Source organism: Triturus cristatus, chromosome 4_2 (assembly GCF_964204655.1).
Source record: "Triturus cristatus chromosome 4_2, aTriCri1.1, whole genome shotgun sequence".
NCBI classification, from domain to species: domain Eukaryota; kingdom Metazoa; phylum Chordata; class Amphibia; order Caudata; family Salamandridae; genus Triturus; species Triturus cristatus.
Window position 1 is genome coordinate 483086162 of NC_140586.1, and position 17973 is coordinate 483104134.

Genomic DNA, 17973 nt, shown 5'->3' on the forward strand with positions numbered 1-17973 from the left:
TCAATGTTCCCTTTAAGAACACTGCTTTTCAGACTGACATTTCTGAACAAGTTTGGAGCTTTGTACCATAGGCCACCCGACTTTCATCTTAGTTCAGGACTTCAACATAGGGGAAGCCAGTCGTCACTTCAAAAACTAGCTTTTCGGTCCCATCACTGGTGGGATAACTGCCGACTAGAAGTGTGCCAGAAGATGTTGTGTATATAGTTAAAAAAGTTTTTGAAATAAATCAATGTACCAAATGCACTGCCGGCTGAAAATTCAATACTGAGGACCTGAGAGTTTGTATTTGAAGGGCCCTAAAAGGCCAAGAGGAGCCCTGGTATCCTAGAACAATTTCTTGTTGGTTCGGTGAGGTGCAGTGATACATTGAGCAGATCAGTGTGCATGTGTGGTGCCCCCAACTATTTTGAGGATAAGGTGGAGCCTGAAGGTACTCACCTTGAAGTCTTAATAGTTTGTTACAACTTTTAAAAACTTCTTGTGACTTTTTTGCAAAGTCCCAATCAGGGGAGCAGTGTATATGAAGTTAAGGTAAATATCTGTGCTCCAGAGTTCTGGCCTGTCTGGAGTGTCTTTAGGGTGGGCTGTTCCCCTTCAATTGCACTGCTGCCTCCAGTGAAATTTTAGAATAAAGTTACTAATTGCTTGTTGGTTTATTTAGCCCCATTTCTCATTTTTTCCGTTATTTTCATAAATTCCTTTGTTCTTATATCAATTGCTTTCTTTATCTTATTTAAGTTCTTTATTTTCCAGCTTTAATATTGTTTGGTTGTGCGGTTACACAAAATACATCACATATTTTCATGAGAATTGCCTAGCTACTAAAATGTAGCTGAGGAACTCCTGAGGACAATTGGTATACTTCTTTAGACTGTATTGTGGAAAAGGACACACACAATTAATTTCAATGAGGGACAATGACTGAATATTCAAAGAAAGTAAATCTACTTTGGATGAAATAAGCACAACGCTAATAGTTAGTGAATTGTCTTATAAATAATTGAATCAGTCATTTGTTTATAGAGCTTCCCAGGGAGGTTTCTTGGCACAATGGTATTACTAAAAGGTATAACACAACAGACTATCAGAGTGAGCGAGTGTGAAGATAAAAATGTTAACCTGCTGGCAGAAGTTTTTGTAGTTTGCTATGAGGTGGACCAATTTCTACAGAGTAGCAGCAGAGTGTGAGAAATACATCCCTCCTAACTTGATTTGCTGTTCTGTGGATTCAATAGGGAGAGCCAGAGAAGCAGATTGTTGGAAAAGACCACCTGTTGTGTGGCACTTCCCCAGATATTTTTTACGTCTTGTGCTGAACCCATTTTTGTTGGACATAGGACTCTGCACAATTTACTCCTGCTCACCTATGGTAAAGTGCATGTGCTGTCCTTTAAAACATGGTAAAATTGACACTTTACTAATTGGTACATTTAATTTTCTTATATTTTATATATTTATTTAGTGTTTTACAGAGGGGAATGTGACCTGTTAGGGTATCAGAGCGCTTCACAGAGAAACAGAACTTTCAGTAAAATAAGAACAAGCAATCATAACTAAAGTCTGAGAGAGAACATACATAACAAAAACAAATCAAAGCAGGAGCAGAGCAAATGCGTCTATCTCAACCTCTGCCCTCTAAGTGTACACTGAAGTACAAGTTTAGCAACAACTTAAACACCACACACAATAGTATAAATTCCAATTACAATTGGGCAACAGCCAAGGCGGATCTGTGGTCAGCCTCTCCGAGAGAGGAGGTACTTACAGGCACATGCATCAAACCTTTTTGCGATCGCAAAGGGTGCGAATCGCAAAAATAGGCCGTTTGCGATCGCAAAAGTCAGTGTTGAAATGCATCAACTGTATATTTGCGAAAATCCATTTTTTCGCAAATATAAGGAATCGCAAAACATTCTGCGAATCAAATAGCGAATCGGTATTAGCGTGTCCCAATTACCGAATCGCAAACAACGAATCGCAAAATGTATGCATGACAAATCGCAAATAGCGATTTCCATGAAAATCGCAAATTAGCGATCGCTAAATAAGAAGGATCACAACCAGGTGGTAATCATGAGTGCAAATCACAGACAGGTGAAAACCAACTGAAACCCATTGAAACACACCCAGAATGAGCCAGCACTGTTCACAATGGCAGGGATTTACCTGATGGCGAGGAGGATGAGGCTGCAGGCTGCCGCACAGAGACGGAGGCGAATGAATGAGCGCATCTTCAGAGTCCGCATAACTTTGCTAGGCCAGCAAGAGGATGAGATATACGACAAGTATAGGCTCAATGCAGCAATGATCCATGACCTAATCAATGAATTGGACCCCATAATGCAACGACAGACACGTAGGACCAATGCCATCCCAACGCATGTGCAGGTCCTATGTTGCCTACACCTTCTGGCGTCAGGCAGTTTTCAGGGGGTCATTGCTGTTGCGGGAGGTGTGTCACAAAGCGCACTTTCAAGAATATTGAAAGCATTCCTTGATGCCATGATGGCCGTGATCGGGTCTCATATCAAGTTCCCTACCACCGCGCTTGACCTTGCAAAAACCAAACAGGAGTTCTACCAGATAGCTCGTTTCCCACATGTTTTGGGTTGTATTGATTGCACCCACGTTGCAATATGTCCCCCTGCAACACAGGAATATATATATAGAAATAGGAAATCTTACGATTCCCTCAATATTCAGGTTGTTTGCAATGCCAAAAACATTATCACTGACATTGTTGCGCAATTTCCAGGGAGTGCACATGACTCTTATATCTTCAGGCAAAGTGGCATACACACCCGTCTTGTCAGGGGAGAATTTGGAGAGGGACATCTGCTTGGTAAATATGTGTTATAGTTTATCACTGTCATTGTACGTATGTCAATGTGAAGCTGCCACTGACTCTTTGCTCCATTACATGTAGGTGACAGCGCATACGCCTTGCGTAATTACCTAATGACGCCTTACCTCAATCCCACAACTGCCAATCAACAGAGGTACAATGCAGCACATATTTCGACAAGGAACATCATAGAGCGCACATTTGGGCTGTTGAAGAGCCGATTCAGATGTCTACATAAGACCGGTGGAGCACTGAAGTACAACCCTGAACAATGCTGCAAGATAGTAGCGGCATGTGCCATGCTGCACAACATAGCGACAAGGGGAGGAATGGACATCGAGGTGTCTGACAGCGATTCGGAGGATGGGAACCAGCAAGTGCCACAACACCATGCAGCACAAGGGGCAGGCGCAGCAGAAGGGCGTAGGAGAAGATTTGACATCACACAAAATTATTTCTGAGGTGAGTAATGATGACACAGAAACTGACTATTGCTATCAGAGTATTCTTTAATTAAATAAAATTGCCATGAGTGTTCAAGCACACTTGTAATCTGACCAGTGCAATGGACATTAGTGGTTTGCAAATGTCAATTCACTTGTCACTCTGTGAAAAGTCAAATCCAAATAAATGGTTACGTCACCATAGTGGAATGCACTTGTACATGCCAGTCTAGCGCTTTTTCCCACGAACACCCAGACGCCTGTCAGACCCAGCATTGTCATCCGTTATGTTGGAAGCGGCGGGGGTACTGCTGCGTGTGTTGCGTCTTCCTGCAGTGCGGACTGGAACTGCCACACTACTTAGGCTTGAGCCACCCTCACTACCCTCTTCGGGCGTGGAATTGTTGGCCGCAATTGTGGAAGCATTTAGCAAATCAACTGCATTGGTGACCTGGTCCAGTGCTTTAGCCACATCGCCGCTCCAATGGCACATTTCAGTTTGCATGGTCACAGACCTACGTGCCAGCAGTGCAGTTGTCGTGGCCAATCTATTGTTTGATTTAGCAAACATTTTCAATTGCAGCATTAGTTGACGATGCTGTCTCTTCTGGGATACATTTCCCTCATGCATCACCTTGCTCAGTTGCTGCACACTTTCTGACAGTACTGCTATGTTGCTAGCCATCTTGCCAACTTGCAATTGTACTAATCGTGTGTTTTTTGTCTGCAGGCGCTGCATACGGAGCATCTGTCCCTCAAGACCACCCCAGACATCACTTGGTTGCTCCTCCTGCTGTGTCCTGAGTGCTCTTCCTCTCCTACGCCGGGCTCTGTGATTAGTTCTGGGGACCTGTGGTTGTGTTTGTGTGATGGAAGTTGTCTGGCCATGGCTGCCACCTGGTGTTGCATCAGCCTCATCATCTTCACACTCCATGGTGACTAGGGATGGAACAGTAGCCCTGCGTGACTTTGTTGGACGTGAGGGATTTATTTGCACCACAGGTGTGTCCATCTGTTCACCTGCGCTGGTGTCCTGCATGTCTGGGGAATCGCTATCCACATCTTCTACACGTTGTGCATCTGTGAGGTGAAACAGTGCAACACTGTATTATTTCATGTCTGTGATATTAATTGCACAGTAATAAATTTCTGCCTTTGTAAATGATTTCATACTCTATTAAGCTTTTTTGGGTTGTTACTCTGAGATTTGACATTTTAACTGCTTGACCTGACTACATCTCCCATAATGCCCCTCACCTACTGAATGCATTGTGTACTGGATGTTCAGGGTCTGCACTTGGGCTGTGCTGTGGTCGAGTTCTACCTTTACATTTTGTAACACTAAGAAAACATACATTCATCTTACCTTCAGATGTGTTTGCTGCTCCGGACGTGTCCAGCTGGGTCACACCAACAACAGCTTCTGGCTGGATGGTGGATTCAATCAAGTCCTCCATGGGAGTGTTCCCAGTGTCTGTTGGTGTTCCCCCTCCTGTCTTCTTTGCCTCCTTCAGGCGGTCAGCTATGCGCACCTTAGCCCGACTGCGCAAGTCGTACCATCGTTTTTTGAGTTCTTCAATGGTGCGGTGTGTCACCCCAATGGCATTGACCCTGTTTTGGATCCGGAGCCAGATTTTCCTTTTCTCCTGCTCTGCCACTTTCAATGATGCCTTTCCAAACAGCTTGTCATGGCTGTGGACTACTCCCTCAATGAGGGTGTCAATTTCTTTTTCTGCAAATTTAATTTTGCGTTTCCTGCCTGTTTGGCTCTCCTCTGCTGTTTGTGAGGCTTCCATTTGATATCACAAGTTTTTCTTCTGTCTCTGTCACACTCCTGTTCTGCTCCCAGAGCCAGCTCCCTCCTCTCCCTGACACTGTGCACTGGAAATGAGGCTGGTGCTGCTCACTTCCTGGTTGTGATGTCATCAGGATGCATCAAAAAGCGACTTCGGTATTAGCGATTTCGCTACTTGCGAAATCGCTAATAGCGAGTTCGCAAATGCCGAAATCGCAATTTATTTAGCGATTTTTAGCGATTCGCAATATTCTCGCAATGTTTTTGTTGCATCGTGTTTTGCGAGTCTTTATTTGCGATTCCTTAAAATTCGCAAATAAGGACTCGCAAACTCTCTTTTTGATGCATGTGCCTGATAGTCCTTTAAGTTACGTTTACGAAGACTTGCAAGGCTAGCTGGTTATGCCCCCGTAGAGAGCTGATTTATAAGCTAAGCCGCTGTTTCGGTGTTTGCTCTGAAAGAGTGTTATGGAAGGAATTTGCCCATTAGAAAAATCTTAGCTTCCTTCTAAAATCTTGATGTGTTTGGGATTCTTCTAATGTTTGGGGCAGAGAGTTCCTGACTCTTGGTGCGAAATCGGAGAACACTCGGCTGTAGCTTTTCTTCTTCTGGAAAAAAAGTGGTTTCAGCAGCAGATCCCTAGTGCTATGGGAGTGCCTGCCTCCTCCGGATATATTACAAGAGACAGTGGTCCCTACCAAAGGAACATACGGTTATAAGCACATAACTACAATTTAGAGCTGTGTTGGTATATATCCAAAATGGAAATTTTTTATTTATTTAATCATACAGAAAATAAAGAAAAAAAGAACCAATTCAATTACAATCCAGTGGGTAAAAGTGGAGGGGGATGGAAATCACCAGATTTCCAGACATCAGGCATTTGCTTTAAAAAGTGACATTCAACGATACATGTTTGCAACAGTCACAGTGCAAGAAACAACTCATGCTCCATATAAATCATCATAGAACTGGAGTCACGGTGTGGGTGTCGACAATGTTTTGATCCCAGCTTATAGTGTGGGGATCATCATCAGGACAAGGAGATCTATATGCCTGAGAGATAGCCTAAATGAGGCAAGGAAATAAAGGGAGTGGTGGAGGAAGGGGGTGGGGAGAAAAGGGAAAAAGGGACAAGGGGAAAAAAAGGGAAGAGGAAAAAAAAGAATATAACCGGATTAAAAAAGGGGGTGGGGGAACGGTTGGGAATGAACCAAAATAAAACATGCCATGTGTTGATGAGGGGGTCACTAATCAATAACTGGGAGGGGTATGGATGTATTACCAGACCAGCTGTACAAGATTTTACTGTGAAATAAACATGCAAAATAGATCAGTGCTATGGTGAACACAGAATAAAAACTGTTGAGGCTTGGTACGGTGGTAGTGCACGATTCTCAGCTACGTGTGATGCGTGGGTGCCTGGCACTTCCTATTGGTGAATTGGGGTGATGAACTGAACTGAGTCGGATCCAAGCAATGGTAGATATATCCTTGTGAGACGGTCCTCAAGTAGGAGTAGAATCTAAAATACACCGGAGTATTAGGCTGGTGATGCGATGGAGTAATGGTAAATGTAAGTATGGTGTGCCAAAATACAAGTTAACAAACACTTATGGCCAGCGGATTGATCAGAGTAGTGCGAGGGTTGGAAAATGGGTCAGGAAGCAAGGTCTTGCCTGTGGAACGTGGCACTCGCTTGTGATCTAAGTGGCTGGTCGTGGATCTAAGGAATAAGAGGAAAGGCTGAGCGAGTCATGAGTAAGTCGTCTCATCCAGTCCGGCTGTAGTACCCGTGCAAGTGTACCCACCTGAAGGTAGCTGAGATTCTGAACCCGGAATTCAGGGAACGGGAGCCGGGAGGAACGCCAAATGTGTGTGCTGGTGTACAGAGTTAAGAGGCGGTGCTAATGTGACCCGTGCGTGCGTGATTGTGACCAACGTCAGGTTGAAAAATAGTGCGGACACCCATGGGTGCCATGTTGGATGAGGAAGGTAAAAGAGTAGAGGGATAAGGGGCAAGGAAAGCAAGGAAAGCAAGTGCTACAAGATATTTACCATAGATGGAAAATTATGCACACAAATTAATCTGCAAATGGAATAGTCTTCCCACATGATAAGTAATAATCCAGAACTTATATTGGGCCAAAGTAATGCACAGTAAACATATATCAAAGAGAATCAACTTACATACCACCGTCAGAACCAATGCAAAGATTAATTCAATCAGGGTGGAAAAACAGGTTGCGCATAGACGGTAGAGAGTCACCCGTAACAGTAGTGCTCATGACAATACACTTGATAATAGGCATTTATATACAGTGCCAAATAACAATATATCACGTATGGTCACAAGTGTGCCAGAAAGATAGGCGGCACTTACCATCACTATGAGAGACATGGCATATTTAATGGAAATATATAATAAAATTCTGACGTATATCACACATGTAAAGGCACAAGTTAACCTGAAGCTGAGATAGGAGGGGTAGAGAAAAAATTATAGATACAACATTAAAGTGAAGTCATAGCCAGAGTGGACTAGATCAGGTTGGTCCAGTCCTCCATTCGAATCAGTCCAGTATGTAGACTGTTGGTAAGTAAAATCCGCTTCAATTCCTCTTTGTTCAGAATCCCGCTGATGTCTGTGCTACGTGGTGGTGCCTGAATTTGCATGTTTACCTGCTCCCAATTGGAAATTACAGCTTGTTAAATGTAATAAGGTAACTCCAATGTTATCCTATGGGAGAGGTAGGCCTTACAGTAGTGAAAAACGAATTGAGGGGTTTTGCACTACCAGGACATGTAAAACTTAAAAAAACATTTGTCCTACTTTTTAAATACAATGCATTCTGCCCTCTGGGCTGTTCAGGGCCTACCCTAGGGTAACTTAAATGTATTGAAAAAGAAGTTTTGGGCCTGGCAAAAGGCTTACTTTGCCAAGTCGAAATGGCATTATAAACTACACCCACAGGCTGCAGTGGCAAGCTTGAAACACGGTTAACGGGCCACATATGTGGGTGGCACAATCCGTAAAACAGGCCCACTAGTAGCATTTAAATTACAGGCCTCAGGCACATGTAGTTCCACTTTATTAGGGACATACAAGCAAATTAAATAGTCCAATTGGGTGTAAGCCAATTTCACCATGTTTTAAGGAGAAAGCATAAGCATTTTAGCGCTGGCTAGCAGTGGTAAAGTGTGCAAATCCGAAAGCCAGTAAAAGGAAGTCACCAAAACAGGTGGATTGAAACAAAAGGTTAGGGGAGAACCATGCCAAGAATGACAGGTCTAACAGACTTCAAGCAGCAACCGTCAATGTTGAGGCCTTCCTGGGAACAGACTTCAGACTTCTTCTTCGACTAGCAGCTTTCACACCTTCATTGATGACTGCATCAGGACTGCAGTCTTCAGAAACCCATTGTCGCAAAGTCCTCCTTTGGATCCAACTTACAGCTTGTCCTGCTGACGACTTGTCCACAACCACTTTTCCTCCAGAAAAATAGTCTGAAGATACACTTTCCACCAGGAAGCACATGTTCCCTGTATCCAACCGTCAGTCCATCGTGGTTAACTTATGACTTTGACCTGCAATTTTTGTGTCATTTTATTTACTAAAATGTATTTATTTATTTTTCTAAATTGGTTTGGAATTTGTGTTTTTTTTCTCTTTATTACTGTTTTAGTATTGCATAAATACTTTACACATTGCCTCTAAGTTAAGCCTGATTGATTTTGTGCCGAGCTACCAGAATGTTGACCAAATGTTTATTTAGTGAGTTTTGTGGTTCACTCTGACAAGGATTGTGATTATTATTTGCGGTGCATTCTCACCCACCTCATCTAATACTCCTATTTCTTACACAGACTTTGAAGCTCTTCTGGAAAAATAGTAACTACATTTGTTTGTAGATAGTTGGTTCTTTAGAGCTGATAGCCCAATGGACCATGTAAACACTTTGATTTGCTTTGATTTGAATCCGTTAATCCAGTGGAAGACAGTGGAATTTGCTGAAAAGGGATATTACTGTATCATGTCCCTTTAGACACCTAAAAAAGGGGGCTAGTCATATTCTGAACTATTTGGAAACTTTTGATCAGGTATTTGTGGCAACTTAGAAAAAGGGTGTTTTCAAAGACCATTCATGATGAAATCCCTACCTGGGCAACCAGGCAGTAGCCTTTGTGGACCGTAAGCAACAGAAAGTATGTAGATGCCACCTGCTTATATGGGATTTGAATGCTGGGGTATCCTTGAAGATAATCCTTAGGTTACACACTTTTGTGGTGGGCATGGGAAATTAACCCATACCAGCAGCAGTATTCCATACCAATGGAGGGTCATCAAGCACAAGCATCTCAGTTTCTATTTGAGTTCAAGCGCAGAGATTTTAAAAACCCCAAGTCAGAGACCGCCATACTGCAGGATTTTAAACAGTGGTGGCATATGTTAAGCTATAAAAACCTATATGCTGCTGGGTATCTTCCATGAAAACATAAAATATGAAGCCTAGAGAACGAATCAGAGCTGGAAAGGGCATTGCATAAATAATAAAGAGCATATGGCTCAATGAGGAGCCCTGTGTTGACCCCACAGGACAGAGTTCTAGGTTTACACCAAGAGGGCGGAAGAGCAAGCACCTGAATCTCAGCCTCAAGGTAGGAGAAAAGCCACCTCATGACCATAGAAGCAAACCCTACCTGCTGCTGCTGAAGGAAGCTGGAATGAACACTCAACTTAAGAGAAGACTCCAGACCATAGAAAACTCAATGGCCAGGCTCACGCACAACTTTCTACCTCCACTCACATCCCTCCGCACCTCAAAGAGCTCCAGTACCTCCCAATCAACAAACGAGCACTCTAGAAACTCCTCACATACACATACAAAGCCTTACACAGCATTGGCCCTATGTGCCTCAGCAACTGCATAACTTCCACAAACCTACCAGACACCTCCGCTCAGATGGACCCTAACTTGCAGACTCCCCCTGCATATCCACAACCAGATCTGGTGGTTGTACCTTCTCCTACCTCACTCCTAAATCCTGGAACGAACTGCCCCTCGAACATCAGAGCCTCTTCTTCAGTTCTTGATTTTCACAAAAAACTTAAGACCTGGCTCTTCACCTAGGCCAACCTTGGCTCGGCCCATACAAAACCTACTTCAGCCCCAGGATACCCTCCTGGGTGAGTTGTGCACTACACAAATACACATAACTTAACATAACAGACCAGAACATAACATATAAAAAGGAGAAGTCTGGGATGGTCGATTGTGTCACAAGCTTCAGAGAGATCTAAAAGTATCAGGGTAGGGACACCACCACATCCAAAGAGAGTCTAATAACATAGAAGGATACAACCAATACCATTATTGTGCAGCGTCCAATGCTTTTGTTTCCTCTTGAAAGGAGGAAAATAGACTATTGACTGTCTCTCAAAGTTTTTATTATTATATACAGGGAGGAAATGGAAGGATAATCATTTAATATACTTGCGTCTATTGTAGGCTTTTTAAATAATAAATAACCGTGGTTTGCTACATGCAAGTGGGAACATAGGTAGCTGCAATCAGTATGCTAAGTTGCCAGCAAAAAACAGGTGCCACCATTGAAAAGACCTTACTTAGCTCGAAAGGGGCACAACTCTGTTGTATGAGGGGTATAGTGATCTAGAATCAAACCAGTGGGTGATGGGCAGGATGATAAGCGCCAAGAGACTCCAGCAGAGTGATAGTGCACTGTATAAAACTTCCAATAAATAAATCCAGTAGAGAGAAGATTGAAAGATTGGCAAGTATGCTAAATCTTGGTGTCGAAAAAATCAAATAGAGTAATGTAAAGGAGCATTCCGAGGCAACCTGAAAAGCTACGAGGGAAACTAATTTCATGTGCAAAAATAACAAAGTAATATCTTGAGGAAAGTTAGAACATTTGCAAAATGCTTGCAGTTTATAAATTAGTCTGTTGTGGGAACCTATTGCTGATGTCTTTGCATAATTTCTCTAGTGCCAGTGGACGCCTTCTTGCTACTGCAGTGGTTATTTTGTGGAGCCTTTTGAGACCTATAGCTACAGCCTTTTATGAGTTTATCATCACTATATTTAACTTTGCTCTGTGGAGACTGTCAGATCTGTCTAGCAGGAGGATAGCTCTGCTGTTAAAGACTGATATTTTGAAAACTGTGTTTCCTGTCCTACCAGTTCAAATAAGATTCATTGTTTGTGAGGATTAGATTAGCTAATCTAATGAAGTGGTAGTATGAAGAAAAGAATATCTATTTTTTTTACTTTCTAAAACAACTACAATGTGTCCTATCAGATTGCAAACCCAGTTTACTTTTTCAATCAAGCTCTTTTGGCAATTATGCTATAAAATGTACTATTCTGAAAATGTTATGTGGGGATAAGCTTACCCCTTCACACTTCTAATTGATCTTCAGGCTCACGCCTCAGTAAACCATGGTTTATAGTTATAGTTCGCTATTGTCTTTTCTGTACTGTCGTTAATAATATATGTGGAGTATTGTGCTCTACAATGCCCCACTGGGCACAATGTCTCTATAATGTTCTTCAAAAAGGAACTTCTTCCTACCCCGTATCCCTATTGGGTGACTTGGGAACCCTCCTGACTGTTCTCTCTCTATTTTCAGTGTAGTTGTAACTGTTTATTTACACCCTGTCTGTTTGGGAGCTCACCTACAACCACAGAAGAAGGGCCAGAGGAACGGCCGTAGAGAGGCCGAAAGTAATCAGTAGAGGGTTTCGGATGAGATGCGTACTTGCAGGAATAGTAGAAACAGTTTGGGAGAAAATAATTGCTAATTATATGAAACCATAAAACAAAGACAACATTAATTGCGCAATGGTTTATTATGTTCAGTGCAGTAATGGCTACCACGGCATCCTGCAGTAATAGTCTGACCAGTGTGTAATGCTGTAAATGCAAACATTCCTCTGGCTGGTAGAGATCACCCCAGCATATCTGGCATCCCATATGGAGTGAGTCACAGTGAAGGCATAGATGGAGCTTACTAGTGTTCAGTTCCTTTTCCCCATGCCTTGGCTGGGCCTCCATAGTCTCCGCCTTCCATGCCTCACCCAATCCCCTCACGGGCACCCAATCCCATGCCGCACGCAGCCTTTGGCTGCCATGCACGGCAGACGATGTGATGTAACAATATAAAGGGTATCATTCTAATTAAGGCATACCTACCTGGCTTTGTCAAAGGGTCTAAAAAGCAGTGGGCAAATAGGCTTTGTCAAGCGGTCACCACATCTTCAACTATAAAGCAGTACTATTATCATTATCAAAAAGTCACAAATAACTATAATCAAATATGGATTGCATATATTCACACATTGTAATGCTGAATAATTATTTTAAAAAATCAATTTCAATAAAAACATTAAACATGTTTGAGTCTTTTTTTTAAACATTTTTCAAAGTGCAGCGTAGAACCAACTGCAAAGGGGCTCTGCACCTCAGCTGCGGGGCGGAGCGCACAGCTCCTGCTTGGAGTGCTTTAAAAACACATGGAAAGGTCTCCTGGGCTCATGGATTCAAAGAGACAGGAGACTGTGTTTTTCTTAATGTTGCCGGGCGGCTACTGCACTTTCTGCAGCCCCTTACAACGTTAAATAAAAGGCTGATGGTGCCCCTGCCCCTTCTAGGGGCACCACAATGATTACAAAATATTATTTTAACATGTCCTCGGGCATTGTGGGGCATTCCTTTATCGGAGCAGTGACTAATAAATGAGTGGCTGCTGCTCTTTTATTGTTCCCCATCCCAAACCTGTCTGTAAACTGGCCCTTTTGCCAATCTGGCATTTTCTCCGAGGCTTGGGGGCTGCTTTTTTACCAAGACCATATCCTACGTGTGGCCTCTTGCAGGGCAGGGCTGGTTTGAACATTTTTGCCCAAGCTAATTTTTAGTTACAGTCCGGTTCTGCCTGTATATGTGTATGAGTAACATTTGCACTGCCCATGCCTTTTTGTCTGTATCCTACCGAAGTCTAAGAATACCCTTTTGCCACAGAAAATCGAAAAGGATTGACATTGCCTATGTTTACTCTTCTTCACTTTGGAAAACATATTTTTTGCAAAGGTATGGAGAATGCGATCTCAATATGTATACAATTTTGTGAATACTTAGTGAAAGACAGCAGGGTAAATGCACATAAAGTGATATGCATGTGTTTGAACTAAGACATGGATCCCCCAGCATTTTCTGTGCTGAAAACAAGACCAATGCTTGGAGTTGTTTACTCTGTTTGTCCTTGCTACAATCACAGCCTCCTTCTGAGCACTGGTGGGTGAAAAAATCAAGGGAACATCAAATCAGATGAAATCTATATTTCTTTACCCCACTAGCAGAGGGAAACAGAGTTAACAAAATATGTGAAACTCTACTTTGCATGCAGAAAGATGTGCACATTTCTTTGAAAACTGCTGATGTTCACAATGCCTCACCTCCATAGACTGCACGCAATCCAGGGAGGTGAGGCTGACCACAGTCGTCGTGATTTTGCTGCCAGGGCCTGATCAGAATGGTCCTAACATGTGGACTTGTGCTGATTGAAAGGGAGGTGGGAGCAATCAGATTGCTGTTCTTTCACAATGGAGCCATATGTTAGGCCCAAATTAGTTATAGCTGGTGGACAGTCAGAAGAGCTCCTGCACAACCAACAACGACTCACATGCGGGGTTGTAAATTCACAGTGGTCTGTCACCCACTATGAAATGATTATGCAATTTACCTAATCTTTTAGTCCATGAAAGATGGAAGAGAAACACGAGGACATGGCAGATTCATGCCGGTGCCATGTATATTTAATGAAAAAACATAACTGTTGGACCTGGACCTTTTTCCTGGGTCACCCTCAGCTTTTTGCCTTCTGTTGCTGAAGCTGTTTTTGGTGGCATTATGACTCTGTCCACTTTCCCCATGCTAACCAGTGATAAAGTGCTTGTGCTCTCTCCCTAAAACATGGTACAATAGGTCTATACCTGACTGGTTCATTTAATTTACTTATAAATCCCTAGTAAATGGTACCCAGGACCTGTAAATAACATGCTACTAGTAGAAAGCAGCAATCATTGTGCCACTGACAAAGCCAATAGACAAAGTAATTGCCATCTGACGAAGACAATAAGCGAGTTTTATATATGTTTATGTCTCAGGCCTGCCACTACAGCATTTGTGCAGTTTTAAACTGCCATTTTGACCTGGCTAAATACAACATTTTGTCAGGCCTAAACCTTCCTTTTAGTTACCTATAGGTCACCCCTAAAGTAGGCCCTAAAGGAACACAGGCAGGGAGCATTGTATGTGTGTCAATTTTACATGTTTTGGCAGTGAAGAACTCCTAAGGTTTTTACTATTGTAACACCTGTCTCTCCCATTGACTAACACTGGGTTGCCATATTACATTTAATAAGTGCTAACCTTGGATTATGAGCAGATAGACATATTCTGTTTGCACTCTAATGAATTGTCATTTAAAATCCTCTCTAATTATAAAGTCGGATGTCTGAAAATGCCACTTTTAGAAAGTTGGCATTTACTTGTCCCCACCATATGTGCATTCTGCCAGTGGCCTGGGGCACATGACTGTGAATGACTGCAGTTTAGGTTTGTGTTTTCCTTCCAGACATTGACAGAAAGGTTTAAGTGTGGACAAGATCGTCCATTCTGACAGGAAGACTAGGGATGTGCTGCACCCTACACCACTAATACTTTGAAGGGTTTTGCCCACTGCACACAAAGGAGCCCAACAGCAGGTCTGCTCAGCCTTTTGCCTTCCCAGTTTGGAGCGTTGTCAGAGGAAGGAGATGAACTTTCCAGGGGGTAGGTCAGGGAGTCTCCCCACACAAAGGCTGGCACCAGGTATAAATATTGGAGCTCCAGAGCCATTCTTTAGAACACTCCTGGACCTATGGAACTGACATGACCCCAAGGGTCAGTTGACTGACCTCCTCTGCGAGCTACAGAGACACAAGCTTCATAGGCCTCTCTGAAACTAACTGCCCAGCTGATCTGCTGCAACTGGACCTGCACTGGACGTGCCTGTGTCCTGGTGGCCTCTGCTTGAGTGAGTTCCTGATCCACAAGATGTTTCCCCAGGACCTGGACCCTTGGCTGGCATCAGAATGTATTTCTCCCAAAGAAAAGGTGACACTCCTGAAGTCTGGGCTCCTAATTACCGGTCCCGTTCGCGCCAAAAGTCTGGCACCTGTGACATCCTGCAACGCGAAGCACTGGTGAAACCTCTTTGCACATAGTCCCTGATGTCCTGCAATGTGAAGCTCTGGTGAAACCTCTTTGCACATAGTGCCTGGCGACCAGCAATGCGAGACCTGCACTTTGCGTTACAGCAATTACAGCCCACAATGACTATCCGTGACACTCGATTGGGTCTTCGTGCTACAGTGAAGGCCATCTGTGAATCCGGCCTGCTCTTTGTGCTACAGCAATGTACATCCAGAACGTCCTACCTGCTCTTCATGCTACTTTGACGACCGTCCGTGACACTCATCCCCCTCCTCGTGGCCTCCTCCAACGCGAACGGAACTCTTCACTCAGGACTTAGAAAGAAACTTGTCAGAAGGCCTAACCTGGTCCCTGTATTCAAACTGCGCTCTATCTCAGTCAGCTTGAACTTGTGACTTTCCCCCAATCTAGCTTGACCAGATGAGCACAAGTGGTGCTTTGTGCTTTAAGGATCTACTTTTACAAAAAACTTTAAAATGTAATATCTCCGTTCTACTCATATGGTTTTTGTCTTTCTGGTATCATTTTATTTATTAAATATTTACTCTATTTTTCTAAATTGGTTTGGGATTTTCTTTTTTATGTTTTCACGTTATTACTGTTTGTATTCTGCATAAATACTTTGCCCATTTCCTCCAAGTTAAGCCTGACTGCTTCCTTGCAGAGCGTTAAGCACAGGTTAATTTATTGTCTTTTGTCGTTCACCCTGACAAGGACTTTGGTTGTTGCCCGAGTAAAGCTTCCACCCCACCTCAACCAATAACCCCATTCCTTACAATAACGTTTTGCCGACTTCGTGCAGCGATTTAGTGCTATCAGTCAATGGGTGTTTTTCTGCCTCTCACAAAATTGACCTACGGTAGCCTTACAATTTGTTTCCATGACGTCGGTTTTCACCAATACCTGAAATGTGTTACAAGGTTTGCATACAAACTATGCCGTTGAATGTGTACTCAAACGCAAAACCCTAATATAAAGTAGGCTGTCTATTTTTCCATTATTCTTTGTGCCCCTAAATGTTGACCCTGCTTTTTCTGCTATCTACACAGTCTAAGCATTACCAGATGAAAAAAATTCACGTCTAAACTGGTCACTGAAATGCAGGCCTTCCTTAACTCCTAACACAGTCTGATTTTTCTATTTGTTTCGAAGGTCTGAAAGTTGTCAGTGTTTCTGAATCATTACTTTTCTTAAGATTTGAACAGAAGGAAGACAGACTTTCAAGATTATAATTTTATTATTGCGTGCCCACGTACATACCAATCTAAATTAATTTCAAGTATAGACAGAAGTTTCACCTATGCTGTAAAAAGTGTATAGACTACAGCCCAGCATCGCATAGTGAAGGACAGACTAAGGGCTTGAAGCTGTGCTTAAATTGTGTGCTGATTTTGTATGTCTTAGCAACACGTATGTGTTTAGATTGAGCAAGTTTACGAAACGGGTTAACCTATGGTGGAATTTTGCTACCACAATGTCATAGTATGGCGATAATGCATTAGCTCGTGTTCATTACACACGTAAACCAACAATATAAATACGAAGTCTACGGTAAAAACATATGCGGCGCAATGGACATGCACAAGAAAATGCCCTTAAACCACATTCCCGTCCCTGTACAACAGGATTCTCCAATATAGGTCCTGAAGGGTCGGATCCATGCCAGATTTTTAGCACATCCACATTTAGATAAATGTAGTTATTCTAACTCCTTGACCGCAGCGCAAATTCCACCGCGGTGCGGAAGTTCTAAAGAGTAGCCAGGTAGCCAGGTAGTGCTTGCGACGGCCGTTGGCCGACGCGCGCACGGATCAGGTTAAAAATCTGCAATGGATCCGCATAGCTGCCAACTTGAAGAACAATCTCACAGTGTGTGGAGGGGGCAGGGCCTTGAAGGGAACAGGACCTCGCGCAGAGAATTACGTACGAGGCACTTTTGAACCCCACCCTGCCCTCAAACACCCTTCTCCTAAAAAAAAGAAGCTTGCTAAGGCTGGTGCCGATGTCCTGGGGTGTTTTCACACCCCTTAGTGGATGTCGTCAGTTCAAAGTCTCAGAAAACGAGTGGGAAAATCACTAGTTACAGTGGTTTCCAGCTTGTTTTCCTCCTACCGTGTGATATCGGATCCTCACCAGGAGACCGCATGATGGGAGCCAATATTGCGTGCTACACAGTGGCACCGTGTGAGTTGACAGGTATGAATCTGGCCCTCCAGGATCGACTTTGTAGAATCCTGCTGTACAACATCGCACATTGCTGCTTTCCAAATGGGCGATAGTTTCATTAGCCCTTGACAATCAAGACAATTCGGGGAAGTTCGTGCTGCACCTACGATAAACTTCGCCCTGCCTTGGAGCCTTCTTTTTCTCCCGCCCTACACAGTGGCATATTGGTTTGCAGCGGTTCATTTGGAAACGAAGTGGCCACTGCTCATTCTCACCGAGAAAAGCTTCCGCTTCTGGCCCTGCAGTGAGAGATGCTATTCACTCTATTTTAAAGTGCCGGAGCCACCTTCCAGGCTCGTATACCTACAAGAATATTTGGAAGCCTATGTGTTTGTGGTCTTCGCAACTTAAGCCACTCCTACAAACAAATTATACACGTAGGCAC

General features: G+C 43.2%; 1 protein-coding gene and 1 long non-coding RNA gene across 3 annotated transcripts in view; one reads left to right on the plus strand and one right to left on the minus strand.

Moving 5' to 3' along the window:
• AK5 (adenylate kinase 5) overlaps positions 1-17973 on the minus strand; it is a 2642541-nt gene that overhangs the window by 1034711 nt on the left and 1589857 nt on the right. The window lies entirely within an intron of this gene.
• Positions 2928-4456, plus strand: LOC146834579 (uncharacterized). The gene is made up of 2 exons (XR_014960638.1): positions 2928-3310; positions 4022-4456. It is a non-coding gene; the product is annotated as an uncharacterized LOC146834579 (long non-coding RNA).